We start from the raw sequence: 6,000 nt of genomic DNA, 5'->3' as shown, positions 1-6,000 counted from the left end.
CAAACGAATCCTGTGAAGCCTGACCCCGTGTGAGGCTGAACCGGAAACTGGTCTTATATTTCACCTTTTTTCCGGATTCTGCGTAAGTTTTTTCATTTTCAGATTCCATATCATTTTGACTAAGAAAGTAATTGCTCAGCCCCCACAGGACCAAGATCTTGGTTCTGCATTGAGAGAGTTTAGGGTGTACAAAGTGACGCTGTCATGATAACTGGACAACTATAGCCACTTCACCACTCAGCCGACTAATGCAGAAAACCTCGCTAGCTTGAGGTTGTAGAGAAACAAAGTAACATCGAAATAAAACTAGATAGACATGAATACGCATAGGTCAATACATCTAGCTGTTTGTAGACCATCATTACTTCCCTTTCACAGTTAAACTGTAGTCATGTTGACGCCAACGGGGATGACTTTTTGACACTCACTAGAAAAACAAAATGAAACTGTATTTCATCATGATGATATTGTCAAAAACTAATGCCTTTAGCAACCCTCGTTGCCCAAAGTTGTCTGCTTTCAGATGCCTAAAAATTGAAGGTCTGAAGTCCTTTAATGGGTGAGCGAGAGCTTTTTGTATAATGCTACTTCAGAGGGAGCCGTTTCTCACAATGTTTTATACTATCAACAGCTCTCTATTGCTTGGTACAAAGTAAGTTGTTATGCCAAACAATTATTTTGAGTAACTACCAATAGTGTACATCAGTGCCTTTAAGGTTTTGGAACGCTCGCAGGAAGAAACTTTTGTCCAGCGCAGACTAAAAAACTTAAATTAGTCATATGACATCCCTACTCACCTTGAGGCGTTCAATGTAAGCTGGCATTTAATGGAGAAAGATAACAGATTTTCTGAAGATAAAGGGAATGCAAGTAGCTTCTTTTGTTGGGTTGATATATCAATACTTGACCATAAGTCTAATGGAAATGTGTTGAGCACGACACGGTAACATTTCAGTTTGATATTATTGATTTTCAAGAGAGAAAACAAAACAAGTCCAAGGTTCATTACAGCTGTGTTTCAAAGTGTTTTTAGAGGCGGTAAGGCACTGAACGCGTTTTGAAATTGCCAAATTCCACTTGGTGTATCCCAACATATTTTATGCATACAACAACATATCTGTGGAAAATGTGGTTCAATTGGTCATCGAAGTTGTAATGAAATACTGAAAATAAAAACAACACCCTTGTTACATATGTTTGCGTTCAGATGCCTTAAAATTGGATTCAGGCATGAGGTCTTTCAAACACTGTTTGATACTTTAAACAACTCTCCGTTGCTTGTTACCAAGTAAGTTTTTATGCAAATATAAATTTTGAGTAATTATGTACGGCGCCTTTAAAAACAAAACAAAAAAAATGATTAATTTTAGTGTGAAAGCTTGCTTATTACAGAGTTCATAATGTTTGTTTCTGTTAAGTAATTCCATCTGAAATTAAGTCATATACCTTTAGAAAAATGTTTCTAAAATGTTGCAAAAGCGCAACAGCTGTTCGGTTGTTACACCCAAAATAAATTCAGGACAATGACTCTGTTACTCGCTAGCAATATGTATGTTTTTTCACTGTTTTTACCAGGCCCACACAACGAATTAGGCCATCATTTTCACAGATTATGTTAATGCATGTATATGGCTGCTCACATGAACACACCAACTATTTTGTAAGCTCTACCAATCCTGTATAACAACTTTAATTAAATTTGAATCAATGAAAATCGATTTAAATTCAAATATTTATATGGAGTAGCTCAAATAGATAAATATTGCAACGACAGTAAAATGGAAATAGATTTTCCTGGTCAAATTCCCCCGAGTTTTTGTTATAAAGACAATCAGAGCATACTGATCGAAACAATGAGTCTTTAATTACCGGATTTTTTTCAGAACCAACACTACTCGAAAAGAAATATCTACATGGTGTTACCGCAAGCCTCTCTTGGTAAACACAAAATATTCGCCATTGATTTTCTCTTATATTGTACAAATCGAGCATATGGTTTTCCCTTTTTTTTTTTCATGGAACCTGTGATTTTTTCAAATCAAAACTGATTAAAGTTCTGTCACGAACTAGTTGATAGAAAGCGATAGGCTAAGACTTTCATTATGAACAATTTTGAAAACCATTTATATATAAATCTATCTCAGGCCATATTTTTGTTTGTATAGTTGTTAATATTTTACTTTGTTTATTGTTTCTTAAGTTGTTTGTATGAATATTTTTTTTCTTCACAAATACTTACTCGCAGCACTAGACGAAACATATAATTGAAATTGAAAGAGTTTTTGCAATTTCATTGAAAATGAATACAAGATCAAACATTCGAGACACTAGACCTCAGACGAAATTGAAATTTCTTATTATTTTTTCGAACCCATCTACACCAGGGACTACCGGTATTACCGCTATAGTGAGATAAAATGTTGTATAGTGGCATTGATTTAGTGTTTCTTTTCTTCTTAGTGTTGAATGACAATCTTATTGGCATTTTCAATTTCAATCTAAATTGAAAGAGTCAGGTGTGTGAAATTGAATATTAACTCTTTGAAATCGGCAATCCGTAAGGCCATCAGATCGGGTATTGAATAATCGACGCAAAATATTCACTGTTGGATATAAACAAGGTTAGTGCGTTTGCAGTGATGTGGTATAATCTTTGGTGGAGATGATTTTTAAAGGCGCTATATGCACTATTGCTAAATACTAAGAAATAACTACATCCTTTAAAACTTACTTGGTAACGAGCATTGGAGAGAGCTGTTGATAGTAAATATAACATGGTTTGAGGGTGACTAGTAGATTACTTGGTAACGAGCTGGCATGTCCTTTAACTTCGGAGCCGTTCGATTGTTTTAAAGGAACTGGCCACCTTTAGTGTCAAAGACCAATCTTCTCCCGTTGGTGTATCTCAACATGCATACAACAACAAACCTGTGAACATTTGAACTCAATTGGTCATCGAAGTTGTGAGAGAATATTGGAAGAAAAACACCCTTGTCGCACAAGTTGTTTGCTTTCAGATGACTCGAATTGGAGACCTCAATTGAGCTTGTAAAGCCAGTAATGAGATTTTTTTTTCTGGAATGATCTAGAGGGACGAGCACAAAATTTTACGGGAATTTCAACTGCAAACTATAAGTGTTAAAGGAGTGATCTCCCTGGTTTAAAACACATATAAGAAGATTGCGTCTCTTTAATTTCGTTACACGTCAATAAGAAGTCCATTTTTTGAAAGCGCTTCTTCGATTTTCAAAAACTTAATTTGCGAGGGCAGTCTTAAACTGAAAAAAAAATCAGACCTTGGAATAATCTCTCGAGAAGCACGTACACAAATTGTCACATGAATTTAAAATGCAAATGTTTAATATAATAGTGCTCACGAGGGGTGTCATGGGAAAAAAAGCGTCTCTAAATTTTGTTTCACAATTAGGCAAATAGATTTGTGAAAGCCAGTCTTATAAACTGATTTCACGTCTTCAGAGAAGGACGTACATAAAATGTCAAGGGAATTAAAAATTTCAAGTGAATTAAAAATGCAAGTTTGTGTCTTCTCCAGAGAAAAGCAACCTTCATCTCTAAATGTCATCCCAAGTCAATAAGAAGTCTGGCTTTTGAAAGCAATTATTCGATTTCAAATATTTAATTTGTGAAGTTAGTCTTGCGATGTCCTTCAGCTGATTTCAACATCAGTGAAACCTTGGAATAATCTTTAGAGAAGGACATACACACAATTTCAAAAGATTTAAAGTCCAAATTTGTGTTTGATAGTCTCTCTGATGCAAATGTTTAATAGAATGTTGCGTTTCGAAATGTCGTTACAAGTCAATAAGAAATCCGTCTTTTTGAAGCAATTATTCGAATTCAGAAACAAAATTGTTGAGGCCAGTCTTGTGATTTCTTTAACTGACGTCAACATCATTCAAAAATTTGCATGGTGCAAATACGATATGGGCCCGCCTCTACTTCCATCCTTCGTGCAACACCAAGCTAATCCGCTTCCACAGTACTTAAGCAGCATGCAGCATCAGAGTCAAGCTTTCTCCAGAAGACGATCAGAGCATACTGATCGAAACGTCGAGTAGAAACCAACTGTTTCAAAGAACCACCCCAACTCATTAGAGATAGTCATTATATGGTGTAACCGCAAACCTTTCCATAAATCCTCAAGCCCGGTTCATACTTCCTGCGAATGCGATTGCAAAGCTAATTTGACGTGAATTTGACGTCACACCCTCCTTTCGCAGCGATTATTCGCAAGCGAGGGCAACTGCTGCGAATTGTTCGTTGCGAATTTGTGACGTCAAGATTCGCTTCGCATTCGCATTCGCAGGAAGTATGAACCAGGCTTTAGAATGTTCTTCAGAGAAGCATGATACGCAAAATGCACAGGAATTTAAGAATTTGTAATAAAAAAAGTGTTCTCCAGAGGTGTCACTGGTGCAAACAAATAAAATGAAGCTCGCGTCTCTAAATTTCGTTACAAGTCAATAAGATTGAATTTGTGAAGCCAATCTTGTGATTTCTTCAACTGATTTCATGATGAACATTCAAACCTGGAAATGTTCTTTAGAGAAGCACTTACACAGTTAATGCGACATGGGTTTAAAATGCTATTGTTAAAATATTCTTCATCACAAGTCAGAAGTCTGATTTTTGAAACAATTATTCGATTTCAAAATTGTGTAATGCCAGTCTAGCGATTTTTAAAACTGATTTCAAGAACATTCCACCTTGGAATGTTCTTCATAAGAAGGACGTACATAAAATGTCACAGGAACTTCGAATGCACACGTTTGTTAAAATAGTCAGTTCTTTAGTGGTGTGCTCTCTTCTTTAAGTTGAGGTATCAAATTTATAACTTTCCGGTAAGTCGGCACTGAACAGTATTCATAACAACAGTCGTAGCCTTAAAGACACTGGACACCTTTGGTAATCGTCAAAGACCAGTCTTCTCACTTAATGTTTCTCAACATATGCATACAATACCAAACCTGTGCAAATGAGCTCAATTGGTTATCGAAGTTGCGAGATTAACTATGAAAGAAAAAAACATCATTGTCACACGAAGTTGTGTGCTTTCACTTGCTTGATTTCGAGACCTCAAAATCTAAGAATCTAAGGTCTGGAAATCAAATTTGTGTAAAATTACTTCCTTCTCGAAAACTATCACTTCTAGTAAGAGGGCCGTTTATCACAATGTTTTTACTATCAACCTCTCCCCATTACTTGTTACCTTAAGGTTTTACGCTAATAATTATTTTGAGTAATTACCAATACGGTGCCTTTTTAAAACCGTCTCCGTTTATTCGTTATGGGCATTGGGTCTTCCATTGACCCCAATGAGGGCGCTGTGTGAGATTGTGACGTCATATGCAACCTTACCACAGATGGAACTAAAATAATTGAAAATGTTGTATATAAGTCAGTCAGAACGCATAGACAGAAAATATTATTGCAAAACCTTTGAAACCCACAGCTTATACTTTGACTTATCAAATCAGGATGTAGTTGAGAACGATTGTTTGATTATTCAAAACAGAACAACCTTCCTGATGTTGTGTTTGCCTTTCCTCAATCAAAGGCGACCTAGATTTCAATATGGGACCTTCCCTTAATAATATTGACTTTGGTAAGACGGATCCTGCTACGGATATAAATAATGGCCTTTGGTTTAAAGCAATCGTATTGTCCAAAGGCCCACACTTCGTGTATCACAACTTATAAATAACAAATTTGTGAAAATTTAGGCTCAATCGGTCATCGGGAGTCGGGAGAAAATAACGGGAAAACCCACCCTTGTTTCCGCGCGTTTCGCCGTGTCATGACATGTGTTTCAAACAAATCCGTTATTCTCGATATCGAGAATTGATAACTGTTTTAATGTTTTCTAAAAAATAAAGCATTTCATGGAATAGTATTACAAGAGAAGTTTTTCACCATTACCTTCTGAAAATCCTGTAAGTTATTTGTAAATCTGTGAACTTTTAAATTTTTGTTCTGTGC

Source organism: Asterias rubens, chromosome 8 (genome assembly GCF_902459465.1).
Source record: "Asterias rubens chromosome 8, eAstRub1.3, whole genome shotgun sequence".
Classification (NCBI taxonomy): domain Eukaryota; kingdom Metazoa; phylum Echinodermata; class Asteroidea; order Forcipulatida; family Asteriidae; genus Asterias; species Asterias rubens.
The sequence above is the reverse complement of the archived record's forward strand: the minus strand, read 5'-3'. Positions refer to the sequence as shown.